Source organism: Malaclemys terrapin, chromosome 7 (assembly GCF_027887155.1).
Source record: "Malaclemys terrapin pileata isolate rMalTer1 chromosome 7, rMalTer1.hap1, whole genome shotgun sequence".
Taxonomy (NCBI): Eukaryota; Metazoa; Chordata; order Testudines; family Emydidae; genus Malaclemys; species Malaclemys terrapin.
Genome location: NC_071511.1, coordinates 126,853,312 through 126,879,322, shown reverse-complemented (window position 1 = coordinate 126,879,322; position 26,011 = coordinate 126,853,312). Strand labels below are relative to the sequence as shown.

General features: G+C 59.9%; 1 protein-coding gene across 1 annotated transcript in view; it reads left to right on the top strand.

Moving 5' to 3' along the window:
* Nucleotides 1-14,086: 14,086 nt before the first annotated feature.
* SLIT1 (slit guidance ligand 1) overlaps nt 14,087-26,011 on the top strand; it is a 139,264-nt gene continuing 127,339 nt past the window's right edge. Inside the window, exon 1 of the mRNA XM_054035641.1 lies at nt 14,087-14,253. The gene's annotated coding sequence lies outside the window, so the exon portion shown is untranslated. The remainder of the gene's footprint in view (nt 14,254-26,011) is intronic.

Genomic DNA, 26,011 nt, shown 5'->3' with positions numbered 1-26,011 from the left:
GAGGAGATCACCATCACCAGTCCAGCACCGTTCGCCCCGACGCTGCTCCCGATCACTGTTGGCAAGACGCTGTTCTCCGGCACTGGGTTCTGGGCATGGCACCAGCAGGGCGACGCTCCCCTTCCCCGGCACCGTGGGAGGAGCAGCACTGGACCCTCAGCACTGGCACCGGATTCCCGGCACAGTCACCTCAGCGCTGGTCTCCCGTATCATCACTTTGACACTGGTCCCCAGCACAATACCCTTCAGCACCACCGTGGTCATCATGGTCAAGATCGGTCTCGTCTGACTCTGATGGAGATTTCTCTTCCCGCCGCAGCGGTTTTCCACAGGGATAAGGTGCAGCTCAGGCCTGGCCCGGCCTTTCTTCCTAGGGTTGTGTCACTTTTCCAGACTAGCCAAGACATTTTTCCTGCCTGTTTTTATCCTAAGCCCCATGCCAGGAGCCAGGAGCAGAGGCTGCATTCCCTGGATGTTTGACGGGCACTCGCCTTCTCCATCAAGCGCACTAGGCCGTTCCGGAAGTCGAACCGGCTGTTCGTAGCGGTGGCGGGTCGGATGAAAGGGCTCCCGGTCTCATCTCAAAGAATATCCTCCTGGATCCCGTCCTGCATCCGCACGTGCTACGAGCTGGCCAAGGGCCCAGCCCCAGCTCTTACTGCGCATGCCACGAGTGCCCAGGCCTCAGCGGCGTTCCTGGCCCAGGCCCCAGTATGAGAAATCTGCAGGGCAGCGACCTGGCCCTCAGTGCGTACGTTCCGAACGATGGCGGAGTGAGAGGTGCACGCCAGAGACGCCGCGGCTTTCAGCAGAGCGGTGCTGCAATCAGCGATTCCATAACTTCGACCCCACCGCCTGCGTCAGGCATGGGAGTCACTTAATTGGAATTGATACGAACAATCCCTCGAAGAAGAGAAAACAGTTCTTCCCCTCTCATAACTCTTGTTCTTCGAGGTGTGTTGCTCCCCCTTCCCCTCGTCAGAGTAGCCGGCAAGGAGGGAGTGAGGTGGGACCGGGTCGGCAGGGGCCTATGTTCAGTACCGTGAAGGTGCCTCTCCAGGGGCTCCACGGCCGACCCGAGGGAGCTGCTAAGGGAAACGTTCTGACGAGTGTGCACATGGCGCAGACAGCTCATTGGACTGGACGTGAGCAACGCGTCTTGTTGAGTAACCGTTTCTTCCCGTCACCCTGAATGGGGCTGGGTGTGCAATTGTACATGTGTACGCGGGTGTGACAGAGTGAGCGAGACCCCACACACTTCCCTATGGGGATGGGCCTGACTTTCTGCAAAATGCTGCCTTACGAAATTGAAATTCAGAGCCGGTTCTTCACTATGCCCCGGGGAGGGAGCAGCCAGGGGCCCTCCTCTGGAGGGTACCTGTGTAAAATCCATCTGCTCCCGGCTGGACCACACCGCTCCATCACACGGCCTTTCTACCGCGAGGCCACCAGGGGGAGCTACAGCAGAGCAAATGAGCCCCCCGGGCCCAGAGGGTCGGCCCCATGTGGGGCAGGCTGGGGGGATACGAGGGGCAGGGCTCAGGCCCTAGCCGCTCGCTCTGACGTGGGTTAGTGTCTGGGGGCCCGGCAGGGCAGGGAGGGAGGGAGTTTGGGCTGTGAATAAAACAGAAATGCAAAGAGCACGTGGAGGCGAGGACCCCCGCTTTCCCCTGCACGGGCTGTGCGGCTGGGCGCGGATCGCTGCCCCTGAGGGCACAGTCCCTTTAGCCGCCCCTTGCAGTAAAGCAGCCTGGCGATTCTCCCCCCGACGGGCCTGCTGCTCCTGGTGGGGAGAGCGGCTGCAGCCTGGATCCTCCCTGATCTTAGCAAAGGGCTGGCCCCGGAGCCGTGGACTCTGGGCTAATGTAGCACCAGTCTGAGGGGTGGGGGCCATGGCAGGACCTTTGTTGGACAACGGGGCTGGAGACAATCCCAACACTTCACTCCCTGGCTCCGAGCCCGCTGGTGTGAACCTGCAGACTCCACTTGAGCCCAGGTGCTTGGCTGATTTCCAGTAGCCGAGGGTCAGGCCCATCCCCCGGATCTCACAGGGCTTTGCAAAGACAGCTGAGCAGGGCTGGCCTCACTCACTCCAGGACAGCGGGACGCTGGAAATCGGGTCAGGTTCCAGGAGGGGACCAGTTCAGCAACCCCTGGAGCTCACAAGTGCCCTGAGCCAGGCTGCTGCTGGACGAACAGGCCCCTGCATGTAACCCCAGCCTCTCTGCTGCAGTCTGCCTGGCCCGTCTGTAACCGGTGAGTCCCTGATGCTCCTAGCGACCGCAGCGGAGCTCCCTGGGACCCTGGCTTCGCCTGGAGCCGAATGACCTGGGTCCAGGCCCGTTTGCTCCGTAGCTTAGTGTGCCTGGAGGTCACTAAGCACAGGCCAGCTTGGCTTAACGACTGAGCTGTGGGGCATCTCTGGGTAGGGGGCCCCAGGGGATGGCCGCTGCCCCCCTGGTCTGAGGGGATACCCGAGGTTGCTAGGAGCTACGTTGAGGTCCAAGGCAAAGACACCCTCGCAGGCTTGCAAGCGACAGGCTCGTGGCTGGCTGGGCCGTGCAGCTTGTAGAACGGGATGTAGGCAGTCAGGCCGGTGGGTCAGAGCAGGAGGGTCGGAGACGGCGTCCGTAGGCAGGGGTGGGGCGTAGGAGCAGGGATCTGGACAAGGCAGGGCCCGGGAGTCAGGCAGGAACGCAGGGTCTAATGGAGCAGCCGGCCAAGGAGTCACATGGGTGTCAAGACAACTTCCTGTGCCTCCTTCTGGCTTAAATAGTGAGCCGTGGCCAGACCTCCCCTCCCACTGGGAGCTTCCTGGGTGGCTCTGGGGGTCCACCAGCCCACACTCTCTGCTGGTACCCAGGGTCTCTCGCACAGTGTCCCAGGGCGAGCAGGGAAATCCTGACCCTTGCCCTGTGGCGGGTTCGAGGTGACCGTCCACGGGTGACAGCAGCAGCTCCGTGCTGCAGACTGCTGGCTCCAGACTGGGCACTTTGCTCCGTTCACCCTGCACTGGCCTCCCCTCTCGCCTTCCCCTGGCTGGTGCCCTGCTCACCCTTCCTGACTCCTGCAAAGACACAGGCTGGCATGGTCCATGCCCACTGCCCGTGCGGTGCAGAGCCCAGCTCCTACGGGCCCGGGGCTCTGCAGTTCCTCCGTCTGGACCCCCGAATCGAATCTCTCTTCAACGGCCATCAGCTCTGCCCCTTGGCGATGCAGACGCCTGCAGAACTCCAGCCCTGGGCTCCCGGCGGCAGGGCCTGACACAGGCTAGCGGAGCTCAGCACAGCAGCCTGTCCGCGCCTGGCTCCCCTCCACGGGATCTCTGGGGACAACGGGAGCCAGGGTCAGCGGTGACGCTACCGCCTCACCTGCTGCCAAGAGGAGTCCCAAGGCCGCTCCGCGGTGGCAGGCTCGGCCCGTGAGCAGATCCTCACACGGGGAGGGGGCTCCAGTGATGGGTCCGCTGGCTGGTCCCCGGGGCTCTGCAGGGAGCCCAGGTGTTAGATCTTTGTCAGCTCCCTCCAGCGCCACCTGGTAGAACCCCGAGCCAGGGTGCTGCCGACAGGGCAGCTCCTGTCCACCCCCGTTGCATCCCTTGGGGGGGCACAGGACCTGCCTTCTGCACAGCTGGGGCCCTGTTGGGTTGGTTGCAGGAGCCTCCGCTCCTGGGCACCGCAGCCCCCAGCCACCCCCGCAAGCGAAGAGCCCTTGGCCCTAGTGGCCTGGTCCAGGTCAATGACGTACACGTCTAAAGCTCTCCCAGAGCGTCCACGGGATGCTGAGCAGCTGGGGACGCTGCTGTCTCCCTCCAGAGGGACCTGCCAGGGCCGAGCTCGCTGCCTGTCCAGCGTGGGGCTCACTCTGCAGAGCCCTGGGGAACTCGGGACGGGGGACACGGCATTAGTGGCCGTTACGGGAACAAGAAGCGTCGGGACCCGCGTGAGAACTCCATACCGCTGGCGGCTGGGCGAGGAACTGGGCCCCTCCAGAGCGAAGCAGGGGCCGTGCAGCACCCGCTGGCTGGCGGCTTCCAGACCTTCCCGTGGGAACAGGGCTTGGCTGGCTTCCTAGAGCTCCTGCCCTTTGGGCCCCCACGGGGCCGGGAAGCCCCCTTTGGCCCCTGCACTGAGACTCCACCTCCGGCTCTGTCATGTTGTGGGGGTTCAGAGCAACGAGGGGTTGTCACTGCCTGCCCTGTAGCCCTGGGTGCCTAAGATGGCCTGCGACTGTGGCTCACAGCCTGGACCTCGGCAGCCAAGGGCCAGGGCCCAGCACGGCTCCCCCTGCCTGGGAGCATGAGCCGGGAGGAACACATCAGCCACTAGATGCCGCTGGTGCTCTCCTTGTTATTCAGCAGCGGGGGTATTTCTGGGGGGACCCCCTGGCTGCTCCCCTCGTTTGGGGTGAGCCAGATCCAGCCATGTCAGGGAACGACAGGGCCCCCCCGGGACACAGCACCCTGCCAGACCCATCCCTTTGGCAGGGCACCCTTCCTGCTCTGTGGTGCCCATCCCTCACGCTGGGCGTGGAGAGTCCTTCCCAGGATGGAGCAGATGCATGGGGCTGGCTCCTGGTGCTTCCACAGGCACCCAGGAAACAAAGGGCCTGGATTCCTGTGATGGCAGCTGGCGACGAGGGCAGGGAGCCGGGCAGGCTGGTTGTGCTAGGACCTGTGCTGCACCAGAGGTTTAGCACATGGGAACCCCCTTCAGGGATTGGAGCCACTTGTGGCGGCTGAGATGCCAGCCCTTGGCAGAATGGCATCCAGGAGGGGCCCGTGACGGTGACGGAGGGGTGCCCAGGGCAGGGGCTGACATGGAGACATTTCCAGCAAACTCTCAAAAACACTCAAGGAATATTTCCAGTAAGTTTCACTAAACTTAAAAATGCCCCCACGGCATCCAGGCCAGCAGCTGGGCAGAGCCGATCAGGCTGGGACGTTGTGGGGTGCGGGAGAGGGACCCAGCCCCATTAAGCACCTGCTTTTGTAACATCAGAGCCTGCCACTGCTGTGAGAAAGGAAATTGTCCCCCTCGCCACTGCCCCAGGAGGTGGAGATCTGCTGCGATCCCTTGTAGAATGTCCCTGGCGAGCGGCTCTGGGCAGGAGGCTGGGATGCTGGCCAGACCCATCAGTGGGGCCGGGTTCTGGGTGGAGGGACTATGACTTTCTCCTGGGGCTGCCGGGCCCTGGCCTTGCCATCCCAATGCCAGTCGCAAGCTCACGACTGTCGCTTTGGGGTAAGTGTAGAGTAAGCACAACTGGCACACGATTTATCGGTTCCCTGCTAGCGCTGGACCAGCCTCCAGCTAGCAATAAATACGGAGCAAAGACGGGCTCTTGTATCTGGTGCATCTTCATGAATAAAGTCACGGCAGCCCCACTGTGTCCCTGGGCCGAGTGGCTCTTTGTTGTTAAAACAAATAAAAGGAAGTTCTTCGTCGCACAGTCAACTTGTGGAACTCCTTGCCTGAGGAAGTTGTGAAGGCTAGGACTAGAACAGTGTTTAAAAGAGAACTGGATAAATTCATGGAGGTTAAGTCCATTAATGGCTATTAGCCAGGATGGGTAAGGAATGGTGTCCCTAGCCTCTGTTTGTCAGAGGGTGGAGATGGATGGCAGGAGAGCGATCACTTGATCATTGCCTGTTAGGTTCACTCCCTCTGGGGCACCTGGCATTGGCCACTGTCAGCAGACAGGATACTGGGCTGGATGGACCTTTGGTCTGACCCGGTACGGCCGTTCTTATGTTCATGTTAGATGGGTTCCCAGCTCAGGGATGCTGGCACAAACGGGAATCGAAATGAGGCTAACAGGCTCCCAGACAAACTCCTTTCAAAGCAGAGCAGAATGTGTCTGCTCGTCCCAGGGCCTGGGTCATCAGCGGAACCCACCGGGCGGCATGGTGTGACTGCAGAGAGGCTGCTGTTTATGGCACCGCAGAGAAATGCATCGACTGCACTTACCAGCAGCAAATGGAGAGTTAGTCTATTAAACGGTAAATTATCCTTCTAACGTCTTCATTGAAGAGGATTAATTCATGGCTGCAGGGGTCCCTTCACCTGGACGTAGTAACCTCAATCTTCCATCAGTGGGGCTTTCCCCAGATAGACCTGTTCGCCACGCAATGCAAGAGGAAGTGTCAGTGATTCTGTTCCTTCCTGACTCACAGCCCGGGCTCCATTGCGGACCCGTTCCTCCTCCCACGGGGAGGCCATCTCCTAGACGCATTCCCGCCCGTCCCTCTCATTCACAAGGCGCTCCAAGATTCACAGGGACCGAGCTTTGGTGATACGGATAGTGCCAGCCTGGCCCTGCCAGCACTGGTTCACATCACTCCTGGAAATGGCCATGGAAACCCCGTCACCCTGCTGCTCTTCCAGGACCTAATCACGCAGGACCGAACCTCGAATCGCTCCACCTCATGGCATGGAAGCTCTGGCTGAACGCACGGGAGCTCTCCTGCTCTGATCAAGTCAGACACATCCTCCTTGGCAGCAGGAAACCCTCCACAAGAGCCACCTACCTTGCCAAATGGAAGAGATTTTCAATCTGGTCGGAGCAGCTCCTCCCGTCTCCGACGCTTGCCTCAGTCCAGTCTAAGTGGCACTATCTCCTGCACCTCAAGTAGCAGGGACCGTCCATGTCGTCAGTAAGCGTTCATTTGGCCGCCATCTCGGGCACAGAGGGACGCTCGGTCTTTGCTAACCCAATGGTCATCCGCTTCCTTAAAGGTCTCTACAGGCTATATCCACAGGTCCGGCAGCCGGTCCCGGCTTGGGACTCAAGCTGGTCCTTTCCAGACTCATGGGACCGCCCTTTGATCATTTGGCGATGTGCTCCCTGCTCTCTCTCATACGAGGTTCCTGGTGGCGATAACCTCGGCCAGGAGGTGTCTGAGTTCAGGGCTCTAACATCACAGCCCCCTTTACACTGTGTTCCATAAGGACAAGGTTCGGCTCAGGCCACACCCAGCTTTCCTCCCAAAGGTTGTCTCCCAGTTTCATGTCAACGAGGACATCTTTCTCATGATATTCGACCCGAAGCCGCACTCCAGCACCAGGGAGCAGAGGTTCCGCTCATTGGATGTCTGCAGAGTGTTAGCCTTCTACAGCGAGAGGCTGAAGCCATTCTGAAACTCGGTGCCGTTATTGGTGGCAGTGGTGGACAGGATAGATCACGTCCTGCATCCGTGAGTGCTACAACCTGGTGATGGTGCCCGCTCCCCCGATCTCCACGCACTCCACCAGGGCGCAGGCCTCAGCAGCGTTCCTGGCATCTGCAGGGCGGCGACGTGGTCCTCCATCCACACTTTCACCACGCGCTGTGCGGTCACCCAGCAGGCCAGAGACGATGCAGCCTTCGGATGAGCCGTGCTCCAATCAGTGGACGACTCCGACCCCACCTCCTGAACTTGGGCTTGGGAGTCATCTGGTTGGAATCGACATGAACAAGCACTCGAAGAAAAAAAATGGTTACTCACCGTCTCGTAACATGAGTTCAAGTTGTGTTGTTCATGTTAATTCCAATATCCACCCTCCCACCCCTCTGTCGGAGCAGCTGGTTCGAAGGAACTGAGGGGGTGGCGGGTTGGCAGAGCTCTATATTGGGCACCATGAAGGCACAACTCCAGGGGAGCCCAGGCCGACCCTACAGTTGCTGCTAAGAGAAAAATCTTCCAGCTCGTGTGCACATGCTCTCGCGCGCACACACCTGATTGGAAGGGACGTGAACAGCACGTCTCGAAGAACAACAGTTACGAGAAGGTGAGTAACCGTTTTTTCCACTATCCCCTCGGTCAGACCCCACCACCCCCTTAGAGATCCCTCTTTATACCCCAATACAAACACGTTACGTATTATCCCCTGCCGTGGTGAGGTGCCACCCATCGCCTTGTGCCTGTTGGTTCAATCAAAACACCTCTACCCATCGTACTGTCACCCTGACATTTTTAAGCTGGGTCAGCAGGTCCCTCTTGTCCCTGGGAAGTGCCCTTGTATCATTCCTGGTCTCAGGGCGGGCTGGTCCTGCCTTTCTGGAACGTGTTTGCGTGAATGTTCTGTACCTAGCAATTCGTAGCCACCTGTGTTTTTGCAATACCAGCCCCATTCCTTGCAAGCAGGCAGAGCCTGGCTTCTGCTCACTTTAAAATTGAGATCATAGAATATCAGGGTTGGAAGAGACCTCAGGAGGTATCTAATCTAGCCCCCTGTTTAAAGTAGGGTTACCATACGTCCTCTTTTTCCCGGACATGTCCGGCTTTTCGGCACTCAAACCCCCGTCCGGGGGCAATTGCCAAAAAGCCGAACATGTCCGGGAAAATGGCAGCTCTGCTCCTCCCCGACTCTTCGGCTCTGTTTAAGAGCCAGGTTGCCTGAGCGCTACCGGGTTTGGGCAGCCCCCGTGCCTCCAGACCCTGCGCCGCCGGAGCCCGGGAGGGGAAGTGCCTGGCTGGGGGCGCAGGGTCCAGAGGCATAGGGGCTACCCAAAGCCAGAGCGCTACCGGCTTCACGGTTTGCCTGGCAGCCTCCAGACCCTGCGCTTCCCCTCCCGGGCTCCAGCTGTGCTGGGGAAGTGCCGGCTGGGGGCACAGGGTCTGGGGGCTGCCCAGCAAACCCTGAAGCCGGTAGCACTGGGGCAGCCCTTTCCCCCTGGCTGGGAGTGGAAGGGAGGAGGGGGCGGAGTTAGGGTGGGGAAGGGGCGGGGCTAGGGGTGGAGAAATGGGCGGGGGCAGGGCCCGTGGAGGGTCCTCTTTTTTTTATTTTTGAGATATGGTAACCCTAGTTTAAAGCAGGACCAATCCCCAGACAGATTTTTACCCCAGTTCCCTAAATGGGCCCCCACAAAGATTGAACTCACAACCCTGGGTTAAGCAGGCCAATGCTCAAACCACTGAGCTACAACTTTGCTTTACATCAGCAAAGCATGACCACTACTTTAGTTCAGGCCTCACACCAGGCCTCTGAGACGAGGGCTTATGTCTCAGGCTCGCTTTCTACTACAGCTCCCAGACCAGGCCCTTCCTGTGTTCGCTCTTCTCAAAATAACCAGCAGTAGCAACACACTCCTACTTGTGTAGTGTCTGTCCACATAGGATAACAGCCTTCTACCCCTCCTAGCTATGGAGTCTCTCCTTCAGCCCCCTCAGCACACCTGCCCTCCAGAGGGCGAGGGCGAGGCTGAGGTAGCAGCTGGCAATGGCTGCCAGCCCTACGTAAGTCGGTTCTTACAGGGGTGCCATCACTGGAGCCTCTGGGCGCCTGCGCAGACCGTGCGTTTACCCTCCCAGCGTCGGTGAGCCCAGGTTCCAGCGGGGAGCTGAGGCCCAGAGATTAAGTGACTCACCCAAGGACACCCAGGAGTCTGTCACAGAGCTGGGAACACGAGGCCCAGCCCAGCGCCTGCCCCCTTCTTCCCCAACCGCTCCTGCCCTGCTGAGCGGCTCCCTGGGCGGTTGCTGCAGCCCCGGTGCTTTCCTGAGCTCCTGGCATGGCAGCGTCTGGACCCATGTGCCAGGTCTCGCTCTGTTGCTGCAGGGACACACTGGGCGGGGGCCCATTCACCCACACAGCGGGAGGGCGCTCCCTGGCTGAGTGACTCTGGCAATGGCTCTGCCCCCACCCTGGTCCTGCTGCCAGGTTCACCTGGACAGGGAACCCCGAATGGCTGGGTGAGCTGGCTTCCCTCTCTCACCTGCTGGGCCAGGCCCCCTCTGTCTGAGCAAGGGCTGGCCCAGGCAGGATGGCCCAAGGCCAGGGGCTCTGGGGTGTGCAGGATACGTTCAGCAGAGAGAGACGGTAGAGCCCATGGGGTCCCCACAGCACCCGGCCCTCCTTGGGGTCCCCTTCTGTGCCAGCTGGGACACTTCCTTGAGCGACCGCTCGGCTTTCCTCCTCCCTGGGGCCAGCTCGGCCTGGGGCCCTGCCAGCACCGGAGCAGCTCCCAGAGGCTGGGAACAAGCGCTGCTTCCCTAAGGTCAGGGCTTCTGAATAGCAACAAGAAACCCCCCTTTCATGCGTCTGGGCCTCGGCTCCCTTCCAGCGCTGGGGCCAGAGGAAGGAGATGTCACAGACAGACGGATGAGGAGCCTGTAACCGAGGCCTGGGGGAGGATGCTGTGGTGGGCCAAGCGTGTGTCCCGGCTGTCCTCCCCGGAGCTGGCGCAGATGTGTGTCTGGAGTAGCGTTGGCTTGGGGAGCTACGTGGGGAGCACCCGCCGCTCAGCCTCTGCGGAGTATCCGCGTTCCTGCCCCCCAGCCCAAGGAGCAGGGGCAAAGGAATAGCAGGGGGGGCGGGAGGAAAGAGGAGCCCCTTTCAGGGCTCCATCCTGTGCCCCTGGAGTTAATGGCACGACTCCAATGGGACCAGGATCAGGCCCATCTTGGGGCAGGGACTGTGAGTTGGTAAAATGCCGAGCTCTCGTGGGGTCTGGAGGGAAGGAGATTTGGAGGAGAGGTTGGCATGGTGCCTCTGACACACACTAGGTGCTGCCCAGACTGCTGGGAAGAGCCGGTCCCTGGGGGTTAGCAATATGCAGCAGCCAGGAAATAACCACTGACCGCAGAGTCCCGCGAGGCAGCGCCCTGACCTAGGTAAGAGACCAGAGGGGAGCGAGGCCCCCCGCAGGGGAGCGAGGAAAGGGATGGTACATGGGGAGGGTTAATGTACCGCCCCTCCTAGGGCGACCAGACACCAAGTGTGAAAAATCAGGACAGAGGGTGGGGGGTAATATGAGCCTATATAGGAAAAAGACCCAAACATCGGGACTGTCCCTATAAAATCAGGACATCTGGTCACCCTAGCCCCTCTGTCACTGTAACTCACTCCCTCGATGCTGTCAGAGCCCTGCTCCGAATCCACGTCTGGTCCCAGGCGCTTGCATGGAGACTAATGGGGCCCCAGCCTTGTCTCTTCAGCGGCATCTGTTTTCTGGGGCGATACGCTTAGAATGGAGCAGATCATTCACGGTAGCTGCTCTCGTTCTGTCAGCAAACACTCCTGATTTTATCCTGAACCTCACAGTGTTGGGTGTTTTTCTTACAGCCCCAGCTTCGGGAGTCCTGGGGTTCTGTGAGACTCTCAGCTTTCACTGAAATAATGGACGTTTCCAGCCCTTCTGCTGGGGGAGAAAAGCTTGGAAGTGACATCCCCGAGGCTCTAAGAGCAGCAGGTGAATAGAAAGAACCCCATTGCTTACTGTGTAAGATCGCATGAGTTTGAAGCCAGTCTTTTGGGAGGGTCGGCAGCAGTCAAAAAAGCGAACAGAATGTTGGGAACCGTTAAGAAAGGGAGAGATAAGAAGACAGAGAATATCAGCTTGCCTCTATATAAATCCATGGTACACCCACACCTCGAATGCTGTGTGCAGATGTGGTTGTCCCATCTCAGAAAGGATAGATTGGAATTGGAAAAGGTTCAGAAATGGGCAACAAAAATGATGAGAGGTCTGGAGCGGATTCTGTATGAGGAGAAATTAACAAGGCTGGGTCTATTCAGCTTGGAAAAGAGACGACTAAGGGGGGATATGATCGAGGTCTATAAAATCATGACTGGTGTGGAGAAAGTAAATCAGGAAGTGTTATTTACTCCTTCTCATAACACAAGAACTAGGGGTCACCAAATGAAATTAATAGGCAGCAGGCTTAAAACAAACAAAAGGAAGTATTTCTTCACACAACACCCAGTCAAGCTGTGGAACTCCTCGCCAGAGGATGTTGTGAAGGCCGAGACTATAACAGGTTTCAAAAAAGAACTAGATTAGTTCATGGAGGCTAGGTCCATCAATAGCTATTAACCAGGATGGACAGGGATGGCGTCCCTAGTCTCTGTTTGCCAGAGGCTGGGAATGGGTGACAGGGGATGGATCACTGGATGATTCCCTGTTCTGTTCATTCCCTCTGGAGCACCTGGCACTGGCCACTGTGGGCAGCCAGGACACTGGGCTCGATGGACCTTTGGCCTGACCCAGTCTGGCCGTTCTTATGACTCAGGATTACTGGCACTGGCCACACTGGCATTGGGTGGTTTTTGCCTCCTTTCCTGTGAACTGAGAGTTTTTCGTTTGTTGAAATCATTCCCCAGGTAACCGCATCAGGAAATACTGTGTGTGGATGGTGCCGCTGCATAGATTCGAAACTCAGGCCCCGGGCACCAGGCATCAGGCATGTGACACTGTTTCTGTTCCCTGATTGGAGGAGACAGGCTTTTGGTTCAGTTTATTGAGGCCAGCTGCAGAACTCAGATTCAGCCCTGAGTCTCCCCAAAGTTGGGGTGGTCAGATCTGGGGTTCCAGCATGGGCTTAATGTGATCCCCCTCTGGGAGCTGCATCCCCCCCCCCCGGACTAATTTCTACATCCAGACACTAACCAGAGACCCGGGTTCGTTCCCTGCTCCACCACAGACTTCCTGTGTAGCTTCGGGGGAGTGAACAGAGCTAACGGAACGGGCAGAAAGGGCTAGATCATTAGTGAATATCCTAATGCCACTGTAGGAATCCGTGGTACACCCATGCCGTGAACGCGGCCTGCAGCTCTGCTCGCCCCATCTCAAAAAAGATCTATTAGAACTGGGAAAGACACACAGAAGGGCAACAAAGATGATGAGGGAGATGGAACAGCTTCTGTACAAGGAGAGATTAAAAAGACTAGTACAGTTCAGCTGGGAAAAGAGACACCTAAGGAGGGGCGGGGGGATTTGATAGAGGGCTATAAAATCATGACGGGTGTGGAGAAAGTGAATAGGGAAGTGTTATTTACTCCTTCTCATAACACAAGAACCAGGGTCATCCAATGAAATTAATAGGCAGCAGGGTTAAAACAAACAAAAGGAAGTATTTTTTCACACAACGCACAGTCAACCTGTGGAACTCCTTGCCAGAGGATGTTGCGAAGGCCGAGACTATAACAGGGTTCAAAAAAAGAGGTAGATTAGTTCATGGAGGCTAGGTCCATCAATGGCTATTAGCCAGGCTGGGCAGGGATGGTGTCCCTAGCCTCTGTTTGCCAGAAGCTGGCAATGGGCGACAGGGGATGGATCACTTGATGATTCCCTGTTCTGTTCATTCCCTCTGGGGCACCCGGCATTGGCCACAGTCAGAGACGGGATACGGAGCTCGATGGACCTTTGGTCTGACCCAGTCTGGCCGTTCTTATGAGCCTCTGAACCTGTGTGCGCCTTGGTGCCATCACAGCTGGGGCCATGGGGCTAGATCCATTAATGGTTGGGGGTTGGGCAGTGCTCAGATACCGAGCTGATAGGGGCTAGATAAGGACTTGAGCCGGCTAGTTCAGGGGCCAGAGTCCAGTGTGGCAGCTCCGTCCCTTTGTCCCAAGCAGGCTGGACTCGTCTCCCTGCTGGAGCCTGTCCAAGTCCAACTGCTTCTGAAGTGACTTGAGCTCCCTGGGAGGCACTGGCCCCTCCGTTGCTCCCAGGAGCTGCCTCTACAGCCCAGGCCCGCGGGCGGCTCCCTTTGCTCTTCCCGCGGAGGAACTTGACTTCGTGGACCCGGAGCCGTGGGCTGGGCCGGGCGGACTCCGGAGCCACCAGAGGGACACAGCCCAGCCCTCCCGGAGCCCCCCGGAGCCGCTCTGCTCAGCAGCTGCGGGGCCACGCCAGGCGCTTTGCCAGGTGGCTGCTGGCAGAGCTGATGCTGTTCCCAGGCCAGGCCATGACCTTTGGCACCCGGCGCCCTGTCCCCAGCAGGGCCAGGCTCTGCACACACCATGACCCCCCATGTGGTGGGGCGGGGGGGCTGAACCCCCTGCTCCGACTAGAGCCTCGGGGGTGCCCCCTCCCCTCCTGCAGCCCCTCAGCCGCATGCGCGCCGGGCCGGGCCCGATCCGGCGGAGGGGGCCGTTCCTTTGTGTGCGCGCCGGGGCGCTGCGCCCCGCGGCGAGGGGCCGGCGCTGGGGGAGGAGCCGGCCGGGGCTGGGGGTTGTGTCTGCGATTGATGGATGGGGAGTGGGGGGCGCGGAGCTCTGCGCTCAGACGCAGCCGGCTGCTGGCTGGGGAGGGCGCTCGGCGGCGGCGCAGCTCCGAGCCCGGTCCCGGTTCCCAGTCCCCGGTCCCCGGCATGGCCCCGCAGGGCAGGTGGCTGCGAGCCGGCGTCTGGCTGCTGGCCTGGGCGGCTGCGTGCGGGGTGCGGGCCACCGGCTGCCCCGCGCTCTGCACCTGCAGCGGCACCACCGTGGACTGTCACGGCACCGGGCTCCGGGGCGTCCCCAAAAACATCCCCCGCAACACGGAGCGATTGTGAGTACGGACCCCCCCCCGCCCCGCCCCGCCCAGCCCAGCAGAGACCCCCGCGCTGCCCCTTGCCCCCGGGCAGCCCCTTGCCCCCGGGCAGCCCCGGGGCGGGGGGCCTGGGCTCCTGCTTTGGTAGCTGGCGTCACAGCTACTCACCCGGCCCCCCATGTGTGGGGTAGGGCCGGGCTTGACCACCCCCCATGTGTGGGGTAGGGCCGGGGCCGGGCTCCCCCCCGTGTGTGGGGTAGGGCTGGGATCGACCTCCCGCCCCATGTGTGGGGTAGAGCCGGGGCCGGGCTCCCCCCATGGGTGGCGTAGGGCTGGGATCGACCTCCCCCCCCATGTGTGGGGTAGGGCCGGGGCCGGGCTCGACCCCCCCGTGTGTGGGGTAGGGCCGGGGCCGGGCTCCCCCCATGGGTGGGGTGGGGCGGGGGGCCGGTTGCCGGGAGGGCCGGGGAAGGCGCCGTGCAGCGGGTTTGCGGGGACCCCCGCGGGGTGACAGTCCCGGCGCGGGGCGCACAAAAGGGGGCGGGGGGGGGGCAGACAGGGATTTTTGTCTTGAAGCTCTTGAGCCAGCCTCCAATTGTCTTTGTTACGGAGCTGGGGGGGGGGGGGGCGGCTGCGTCTGTGGCTCCGCGCGTGGGGCTGTGGGATGGAATCGGAGCGGGACCCCTCCGCGCACACGCGTGGATCTCCGCACTCTCTCCAGCCGCGCAGACGTGCGCCAGCCCCCCGGGCCGCTGTGTCATGCGGAGCCCGCCTAGGACGTCTGGCTTTCGGGGCTCCCGCCGGTGTCCGTCCCACGGGGCTGGCTGGGGGACGGGGTCACGGGCTCCCCACAGACCCACGCGGCTCCGATTAAACTTTCCTCCTATTAAATCCCCGCGGCCCAGCGCGGGGCGCATTGTCCGCTCCGGGGCGCACGGCCGAGGCGGGGCTTCGCCAGGGACCCCCAGCCCGGGCCGGGCGGCTCCGCCTGGGACATGGGGACCCCCCCGGTGACAGGGCAGCCGGGCGCAGCAGTGGCTGGGGCCGCCCCCCAGTCTAGACGAGCCCGGAGCCGGGGGCGAGGGGGATGCCCGGTCTGAAACGGCAAAGCCCGGCCGGGAGCGTCCCCGAGAGCCGGGCCGGGCTCCGCGGGCCAGGACGTGGGGCTCGTGTCCGGAGGGAGCGGAGCGAGCCAGCGTCGCCCTTTGTCCTCGGGGAGTTTCCCCGGCACCTCCGGAGGACGCCCCCCGGCGGTCCGGCCTGCCCGCCCCCGCCTCCCCTTCTCCAGCACAGTGCTGGGTTCTCTGGAGGGGTGTTCGCTGGGCAAGCCACGGCAGAGAAGGGGCAGGGCTGGGTCTGCTGAGGGTTGTGAGTCTGCACCCCAGTCACCTGCTGTCTCCCCCCCCACCCCAGCTCTCTGGGACCCCCCCCCCCCACCCTGACCGGTGGCTCCAGTGCAAATTCCACCCTGGGCTCCTGGAGCTCTGGTGGTCTGTTTGAGGGTCCAGCCCTGGGCCCCTAGCCAGGATCTGAACCCCAGTGGGAGGGAGGCAGGGGCTGGAGCATGAATTCTCTGCTTGGCCAGTTACCATCCTAGACCTGGTGTGCTGCAGGGTTACACTGCGGACTGCCTCCAGCTGGCGGCCTGCTCAGCTGCTCCCACTTAGCCAGGTGGCCGGGCAACCCCACCAGGGGACCCAAGTCTGTTCCAGGCGGAGATGAGGTGTCATTTGTATTGAATGCACCAGGGTAAGCCCTGCCCTGGGGTGAGCCAATGGAGCTCTGCTGGGGATGACTCTGGCAAGGGTGGCAGGAGATTTGTAAAGTGGGTGAAACCTAAGAACCGCCAGACTGGGTCAGACCAAAGGTCCATCTAGCCCAGTATCCTGTCTACCGACAGCGGCCAGTGCCAGGTGCCCCAGAGGGAATGAACAGAACAGGGAACCATACAGTGATCCATCCCCTGTCACCCATTCCCAGCTTCAGGCAAACAGAGACTAGGGACACCATCCCTGCCCCTCCTGGCTAATAGCCATTGATGGACCTGTCCTCCAGGAACTGATCTAGTTCTCTTTTGAACCCTGTTATAGTCTTGGCCTCACAACATCCTCTGGCAGAGCTCTGTAGGCTGACGGTGAGTGCGCTGGGTGAAGAAATACTTCCTTGTGTTCGTTTTAAACCTGCTGCCTACTAATTTCATTTGGTGACCCCTAGTTTCTTGTGCATCAGCTCCGGGTGCCAGCCTCCCAGGAAATGGGTGTCTTGGGGCATCTCAACGTCTCCACAGCTCCTCTGGGCTGTCCCTCTGCTCCTTGGCCACCTGTGGCTGACCCAGCAGGAAGTGACGGGAGACATGGCTGCTTTAGTTAATCTTCTCTGCATTGCACAAGGCAGACACCACCCTGGCCTATCAGCTCTCTCTGTCTCCATGCACAGCCAGTCCTGCCCCAGAATTACAGCTTTGGTGTAAGAGTCGTATTACATGTCTAGCCTTGGCACTTGATCCCGATACAGGGCTGGGCTATGGTGTCTGCAGGCCGTGGGAAAGAGCAGCTCTGGGAGCTACCCTCACACCTTAGAATGGAGTGATAACCCTGGAACCTAATGATGGCAGTGGCATAAGTGTCATGGTTGTTAACATTTTAGCAGGAATGTCTAGTTACTCTTTCAGGTGTGCGTGGCCCCTGTGAGTCCTTGCTGGGGTGTGTGCTCTTCCCGTGACTTCCCACCTGTCTGCAGAGGCAGCACCTATCTGGAGCTCACTAGCTCAGGTGCAGAGCCAGCTCCCCGGGGCATCACAGGCTGGCTCTATCACTGGGTGCAGGGCTTTGTTGTTAACGGGCTCAGATCTGCGGCAGGAACAAAGGAAGGGCTGTGTGCGGAGGGGCTTGGAGTGTGAATGGCTGCAGAGAGCTGCCCCAGCATGCCCTGGGTGGCTACAGGACCTTTTTACCAAAGGCTCCAGAGGTGATCCCAGCAATTACAGGCCAGTAAGTCTAACTTCAGTGACAGGAAAACTGGTTGAAACAAAATCATCAGATACATAGATGAACATAATTTGTTGGGGAAAAGTCAACATGGTCTAGCCCCCCGCCCGTCCGTGCGCTCGGAGCAGCGCGTGAAGCTGACAGCCCCTGTGGGCTGGGGGCACCTGCAAGCTCCCAGAGGGGACCCCTGTTGGCAGTTCATGTCGCAGCCGGCCGCTGTGACTGAGTCTGGAGGGGTCCGCGAGCCCCTCTCACTGCCTGCTGCAGCTCGAGGAGAGTCCCGGGGGTGCTCTGCTTGTCAGGTCTGGGAGTGGCAGGGGGAAGTTGAGGCAGGGAGGCCCTGATGTGTGGGTCTGGGGGGGCATGCTCCCCGTCAGCACTCTACCCAGCACGCTGCACTTTCAGGTCAGGGGGCTACTTTCATTCGGTGCCTGCTTCCCGTAATCGATGGGCACTTCGGGTTTAATTAGCGGGTAACGAACTAGGCCAGATTGCCCCACCCTTGCTCAAGGCAAGTAGCCCTGTGTTCCCCAGGTACCCTTCTCACCTCTCCCAGGAAGGCCCTTCGGGTATTGCTTCCCTGATGTCGTGTCATGAGCCAGTCTGCAGCCTCCTGTCCTGGTGTCCTGGCATTTCATGGCCCGTTGGTCCCTTTGTTCTCTTGGGGGAGCCCTTAGCCTCACTCGGCTCTAGGATCTAATGCCGGAGCCGCCTCGCTGGACTGATCCCCGGCTGTAGGCAGCGGAGCCACATGGGTTTAGCCCAGCTGGAGATCTGGGCCGGTGACTTGCCTTTTCCCTAGCAGAGTTGTGAATTCTCCCGAGCTTTCTGTCTTGGACTCCTGCCATCTGGTCCGGACCCAGCTGAGCCAGGAGCTGCGGCTGCGGGAGGGTGGAGAGCCGTGCCTGCCTTGTGAGAGCAGGTGTGTTTCTAAGCCCTGTGTGCGCCTCCTGCCCGCTGCTGTGTAGAGACATGTGCGCCTAGTAATGTTAATTGGGGCTCAGGGACGGGCGTTCGTTAAGCTGCCCAGCGCCGCCGCCGCGTGGCTCTATTCCATCTCCCTCACCTTTGGGGAAAAGAAAGTTACTTTCCCGGGGCGCTTCTTGTCTGACTTCCCCAGCGTCCCATGGGGCAGGGACCAGGGTCTACTCTGTGTTTGTGCAGTCTAGCGCAGCAGGGTCCTAGGCACGACCATGATACAAATCCTCATAAATACTGAGCTCAGTGGGGGCTGCAGATGGTCAGCACCGCTGAGAATCAGCCCCATGTGTGTCTAGCAGGCCCCCCTCCACCCGGCCCCGGCTGCGCTGTTCCATTCCCTCTGCCCCCGTCCAGTGCCTCCGGAGTGTGTGAAATCCTTCCCGTTTCTGGCCCCTCACATCCGCAGCCCAGGAGCGCGTGTGGCTCTTGCGGATTGGCAGTGGCTTTGCCGGGTGCAAGGTGGGTTGTCACCTGCACACATTGGGAAATGAGAGACCTGGGCGCCGGAGGCCTGTGATGTGCAGGAGGTCAGACTAGATGATCATGATGGTCCCCTCGCAGTCTGTGAGCATCAGACAAAGGGGGGCTAGAAGGCCAGACTGGCTCAAGTTGACTTTCGAGTGTCACGTTGCTCTCTCCACAAGCAGGGCTGCTCCACGCCGGGTATGCTGGCAGCACTGACCAGTGCTGTGCTGGGTAGGAGCTCGCCTGGACAGGATGGCAGAGTTCAGGCAGCCTCAGAGCCTCTTCATCCTGACCCAGGACTGAAAGGCCGAGTGGCCTGTGAATCAGCCTCTGGAGATGAATGCGAGAGGTTTCCATTGCGGAGGAAAGGACGCCCCGGAATCTTGAACTGAGATTTGCAAGGCTGCCTCCTGGCAGCACTACAGGACAGGCTGCAGGACCCGGCCTTTGCCGACGGGCCTGGCAGGCAGCCTCAGCATGACCGTGTCTTAACCGCTTTGGGAGCTGCCCAGCGTCTGGGCTGCTATAGAACATTGTGGACAGATGGGGACGTTTTCCTGGCCTCTTAATTTTCGTTCTGTGAGATCTTCTGCAGAAAGCCATGCCGCTTCTGTCCGAGCAGCGCGCTGACCATTGGCCAGAGAATCCAGGCGGGTTCCGACCCACCCTCACGTTGCTGCTGGGATTTGCTGGTGATTGTTGATCACGTCCGCCTGATTTTTGGATTTGGTTTTGCTTTTGAAGTGTTCAGCTGTTGGCTCAGAGGCGGCCAGACGCTTACATGGGAGGGCAGGACATAGATTGATCGCTTTTAAGGCCAGAAGGGCCCATTGTGATAATCTAGGCAGGCCTCCTGCCGAGGGCAGGCCGGAGACCTGCCTGAGTCCATTCCTGTTTCAAGTCCAGTCGCTGGGGTTGAACTAGAGCATAACTTCTAGAAAAACATCCAATCCTGATTTAAACCTTTCCCGCGATGGAGACGCCCCCCCAGCCCGTTGTCCGCTCTTCCTGGGGTGATGCCTCCCAGCACGCCTTATTTCTGGTCTGAAATTGTCTACTGAGCTTTCAGCCACTGGGTCTTGTTATAACTTTTCCTGCTGGATTGAAGAGCCCTGTACGATCACATTTCTGTTCCCCAGGTAGGTATTTATAGTGTGGGACCACCTCGCCCCTTCACCTTCTCTTTGTTCAGCTAAGGAGACTGAGCTCCGTGAATCTCTTGCTGCAAGGCGGATTGCACAACCCTTTCATCATTCTTGTCGCTCTTCTTTCAATTCTTCTTCAGTTGTGGACACCAGAACTGTTTCTCTACCACAACCCCAAATCTTTGTCAGAGTCGCGGCTTCCCAGGACAGAGTCCCCCACCCTGTAAGTGTGGCCTGCGTTCCTCATTCCTACATGTATGACTTTGCATTTAGCCCCATTACAACACACGTTGTTTGCTTGCACCCAGCTTCCCACGGGATCCGGATTGTATCCGTGACCTCTGCGTTATGTACCGCTTCCCCCGTCGTCGTGTCATCTGCAGACTTCCTCAGGCCTGGGTCACTGATAAAACTGTTAACGAGCCCGGGGCTAAGAACCCTTCAGGACCCCCCTGGAACCTGACGGGCTCGATGAGGAGCCCCCGTTTTGAGACCTCTCAGCCGGCAGCTGTTCAGCCGGTCCGTGTGTGCCGTGTCGTTCCAGGGACGCTGGGCGGTACCGCGGTACAGCAGCACTGCTACCTGGGCAGCCAGACTTGTAACCTCATCACACAGTGATGTCAAGGTAGTCTGACAGCACCAGTCTTAGCGTTCGGTCTCCACGGGCTGGTTGGGGAGAGCTGTCGTCAGCAGCGTCGGGGCTGGCGCAGGACAGCTCGAAGGAGGAAATTTCCCCTTTCTCTCTGGGACCCGGTGAAGGGCTTGTAGCCAGCTGCCAAGGATCCTCTTGCTCTAGGCAAGCGCAGAGAGAGCTGGCGCTGGCCCCGCTCGCTGGACACGGGGATGCACTGCGTGAGTGCAGCGAATTGCCCCCGGGGTATTTGCTGCCCAAGAGGATGGAGGCGCTCAGCGCGGTGTCTGCCCGGGGGGACAGAGGGAGATGCAGACGATACTGGAGCCCTGTGGCTGTTCGTGGGAGTGCACATGCCAGCGCCACTGGAGCTGCCTCTCCTCACGTGGCCTCAATGGACAGACTAGGAGAGCAGCTTCCAGTCGAGCGAGCGCCCAGCGTGGCTCCGCTCCCCGGGCCGAGCTGCCCTCTGGAGCCCCAGGGTCGCGGGCTGCGCCGGCTGTGCCGTGGGCAGGGTTCTCTCTGGAAGCCAGGCTGCTGTCGGTGGATTCCCTTGGAGTCCTCCTCAGGACTGAGCAAATTTGCAATTCTATTCCAGTTTCTCCCTTCAGCTCCTTCCAAGGCAGATGCTGTCTATATATCGCCATGGCAACGCTGGGCCTCTCTCCCCATGGAATTGCGAGCTGGAAAAATATTAGTTTAAAAAACGATGTCGTGTTTGTATTGACTGGAGCTGAGGCTGGTAGCGGAGAATCTATTGTCCCCACGTTGGGAAAAGTCACCGGTAAGAGACATTAAAGCCTCTCGGATTGGCCCCGGGTGGCCACTTTTCACGCCAAGCAGCAGTGGTTTCCCGGGAAAGTCTGATCCATCCCGGGTTTATTGCACCGTTTCAAATAAATGTGCTGCTGCGTTGTTTCCCCCGGAGTGGGGCTCCTCTGAGCCGATACAGAGCCTGGGAGCGAGAATTGTCTGCACTTGTAATCACTTGGCCTGTACAGTCACTTCAAAACGTGGCTGTTATTTAGGCTCTTGTCTGTCTGCTGCTTCCCTGTACCGCACCCCCAGCCCTTGGCACGGTCTCGCTGCAGTTCTCACCAGGGGCAGCACCCGGGCCCTCTGGCTCCAAAAGCACAGGAGCTGAGAGAGAATCCCCATCCGCAGTAGAGGGGCAGTGATGTCCGGTGGAACAGTTCAGAGTCCGTCCAGCAGGGGGTGTTACTGTTTAGTATTTGTAGGCCCCCATTGGGCCGTGCGCTGGACAAATACAGAACAGAAAGTCCCTGCCCCAAAGAGCCGGCAATTTAAGTGTAAGACGAGAGATGACAAGTGGATCAGATGGAGGAGTAGCAGGAAACAATGAGAGCCTCAGTCGGTGTGGGCGGGCGGGGGGCTCGGCGTGGGCAGGTGGGCGGCGGGGCTCTGTGTGGGCAGGGGGCTCGGCACGGGCAGGCAGGCAGGGGGCTCGGCGCGGGCGGGTGGGCAGCGGGCTCGGGGCGGGCAGGGGGCTCGGCGCGGGCGGGTGGGCGGCGGGCTCGGGGCGGGCAGGGGGCTCGGCGCGGGCGGGTGGGCGGCGGGCTCGGGGCGGGCAGGGGGCTCGGCGCGGGCGGGTGGGCGGCGGGCTCGGGGCGGGCAGGGGGCTCGGCGCGGGCGGGTGGGCGGCGGGCTCGGGGCGGGCAGGGGGCTCGGCGCGGGCGGGTGGGCGGCGGGCTCGGGGCGGGCAGGGGGCTCGGCGCGGGCGGGTGGGCGGCGGGCTCGGGGCGGGCAGGGGGCTCGGCGCGGGCGGGTGGGCGGCGGGCTCGGGGCGGGCAGGAGGCTCGGCGTGGACAGGGAGCTCGGCGCAGGTGGGCGGGCAGAGGGCTCGGTGCAGGCGGGTGGGCAGCGGGCTCGGGGCAGGCAGGAGGCTCGGCGTGGACAGGGAGCTCGGCGCAGGTGGGCGGGCAGGGGGCTCGGTGCGGGCGGCCGAGCCGTTGCTGAGTTTTGTGCAGACATTGCGGCAAAGGAGAGTTTTGAGGAGGGATTCGAAGGAGGACAATGAGGTAGCTTTGCCGATGTTTACAGGGAGCTTCTCCCAGGTGTGAGGGGCAGCCGGGGAGGAAACACAAAGGTGCTTGTTTGACGATGTGACAAGGGGGTTCATGCATGTACACACACACACACTCCAGCCAGCTCATTACAGTATTTGCATTTACTTCTAATTTCATGCTCCCTTTCCTTCAGCGTTTTCTCCGTTTCTGTTTCCCGCGAAGCTGGGAAGCAGCGGGGGGCGAGGCAGTCTCTGCCTGGTGTGTAATGAAGTGTCAGGGCTGGAGCGTCTCACGCAGGATGGAGCAGGCGAGTGTTCGGCGAGCGCGATGCCATGTGGGAAATCACAGAGCTCTGCGCCGGTTCCTGGGTGAGCGGGCAGTGCATAGGGACTGCCCCGAAGGAAGAGAAGCCCACCTTTGGGAGGGGTTTAGTCTGGCCAGGGCCAGGCTCGTCGCTAGGAGCAGAGGAGCGTCAAGCGAGGGGGAAGGGGATGTGCGTGGCTGGGGGAGAACGGCGAGATGGAAAGGCTGGAACAGAGTCTGCAACCCCGAGTGGGGCCCAATCCTGCCTGGTTCTGTGCCCTTCCGAGGGGTGCTCAGCACCGCCAGCTTAAATGGGGCCCTGCCTTTTTAACTCTCTGTAAACGAGCTTTCCTAAAGCCAAGGGGCCATAGAAACATTCCCAAGGATTCAAAGAACAAGGAATAGAGCTGGTTGAGTGCCAGCAAGCGGCTCTTCTCCTGCAGGGTCTGAAACCCAGATTGTTGCTAAGAAGCTGAAAGTGCGACTGACTCTAAAGCAAGGGCCGACGGGCTCCCTGGATCCCTCTGTCCCAGCCGGGAGAGACGCTGTAAGTGACGCATTGGATTTCTCCCAGCGTTAACGTCGAGGGCCCATTGGTAACACAGGCAGGGGCAGGGGTTTGACGAGAACGTGGCTGTTCAGTTCACGGTGTTGCTTTAAATGAGAAGATAAATCGTGTGAGACAGAGACCCCTCGTGGTGTAAATCAGGGTAGTTCTCTTGCACCCCCTGAGGATCTGGCCCAGACCCTGGCCTGTGGCCGGGGCCATTTCAGGCTTCCTGAGGCTTTGCTGAGAATCTCTTTCACGGCGTGAATTCTGGATGCAAACGCAGCTCCAGACAGCAGAGGCAGTGCCCCTGGGGACAGAGGCGCTGCTAGGAATGGGTAGATCAGAAAAAGATAAATGAATTTTTCAGGCCACTGGGCTCTGAAAGCGGAGGAATACAAGCTCACCGCGCCGACGGCAAGAGCAGCGATGGAGCTGGAGCTTGGCAAAGCGAGGATGAGTCACCAGGCTGGGGACTGGAGTAGAAACGGGGTCTCTTGGTTCCCTAACCGGGGCAGGGAGGAGGGGGCAAAGCTGGGAGATGTGGGGATTCAGGAGAGCAAAGGGATGTGGATCATTCAAGAACCCCCATATCTGGGTGCCGAGGCTTCCCGCAGGAGTCAGTCCCAGCAGCCTTTGGGGCCGCAGATCCCTGCCGCCCCTAAACCGGGGGTGCAGGAGTCCTGCTTCGCCCCATTGCCATAGCAACTGAGTACCTCCTAATCTTCCGTGTGCTCTCCGGACACCCCCTGCGAGGCAGGGACGTGCTGCTGCTCTCGCCTTGCCGACGGGGGGTGGGACAGAGAGACTAAGTGATGTGCCCAAGGTCACACGGGCAGTCTGTGGCAGAGCTGAGAACAGACGCCAGCTCTGAGTGCCATGGTAGTGCTCTAACTACTGGGCCATCCTTCCCCTGTATCTGGGAAACAGGCGTGGCAAAGGCAGTAACTGCAGAACTAAAATCTTTAGTGTGTCCAGCTGGACTAGTGGACGGAGCACAGGGCTGGTCGTCAGGACACATGGGTTCTGTTCCTATCTGCCAGTCATTGTGCAGCTGGACAAAGTCATTTCCCTGCTCCGTGCCTCAGTTTCCCCATCTTTCGAATGGGGATAATGACATTCAGCCATTATTGTATTAAATCAAGGACTTTGAAATCAGAGGATGACAAAGAACTCCTCTGTGTCTGTGCAAAGCCCACCCAGGGGGAGGAAGGGCTAAGAGCTGGGGCACGAGCCCCCCAGAGGTAAGTGAGAGCCCCGAGAGCCCCAAATCGATCGGGCATTGCTGCAAGAAAGTGAAACTAAATGGGTCAACACGGTGGCAAGAGCGTACCCTGGGGGGGAGGGATAGCTCAGTGGTTTGAGCATTGGCCTGCTAAACCCAGGGTTGTGAGTTCAATCCTTGAGGGGGCCACTTGGGGATCTGGGGCAAAATCAGTACTTGGTCCTGCTAGTGAAGGCAGGGGGCTGGACTTGATGACCTTTCAAGGTCCCTTCCAGTTCTAGGAGATGGGATATCTCCATTATTATTATTATTAAGTGTGTGCCAGTCCCTGTCGTGGTGGGCACACTCGGCATTCCTGGGCTTCGGGCATGCACTGCCAGGAATTACGGACGATCGGATCGCCGTGCCTGCCTTGCGCCGCTTTCCCCATCCATCAAGTCCCTAGGGAATAGATTTGATTGTGACCGTGTCTAATTATCCTTCACCGTTTCCATTCCATTCAGTTGCTACAGGGTGAGCCAGCCCCCAAACCCTCCAAGCGGCTGGGGCAAAATCCAGCAAACCCACAAGGAACTGTAAGCCAATAAACCGCAGGGTGTGACCTGCTACCGTGGTAACAAAGGGCTCATTCATTTGAACTGATTTTACCAAGGGATGTGGGGGATTTGCCATCACCTGACGTCTTCACTTGGAGCTTGGGCATTTCTGTCTCAGCCGTGTCCTCGCTCAGCTGCCAGTTCTGGGCTGAAGGCAGGAAGCGCTGGGGCTGTGTTATATGGGAGGTCAGGCAAGAGGCCCGTAATGGTTGCCTCTGGCCTTTACCTCTAGGAACGACAAGGAAGAGCAAGTTATTGGTGGTATTTCCCAGCCAAGGAGATACGAGCAGGTGCCCACACAGGCCTCGGGATGCGCCGGTGAGCTCTGGTAGCTGCATGGTACGCGGCCAAGGAGGTATTTTTTACTCTGCTGGAATAGGGCATCAAGGCAAAGGGTTAGCTACTGAGCAGCAAGAATTTCAGAGGCCTGGGCCTGACAGGCTGTAATTTAGTATCTGAGGCACTGGGGGGGAGAAAGTGGCGTGAAGTGAAATCACAGCGTTGTTGTCTTGGCAGCATTCGAAACACGCTTTCACCTGCTGCTGATTCCCCTCTGGGCTCGAAGGCTGCCGTTCCCCTGAACAAAGAGGTGAGGGGAGTCTGACGGTTCAGTGGGATGATGGTCAGGTCAGTGTGCAGCTGTGAGCACGGCCCAGCCCCCGAACACGCTGCAGACGGGGTGGTAGCTGCTGCACGAGGCTGGAGATGCTTAAAGTGGTCTGGAAGAAATGGGGGGATCTGTCATCATGTGGGAGCTACAGGTCTGGGAAGACAGCGCTGACAGCACGCCCCTCAGTGCCGCGGCTCGAGGAAAATATGGGGTCTGTGGCTGGGCCTGCGACCCCTTGCAGATCACCCCTCCCCCCCCC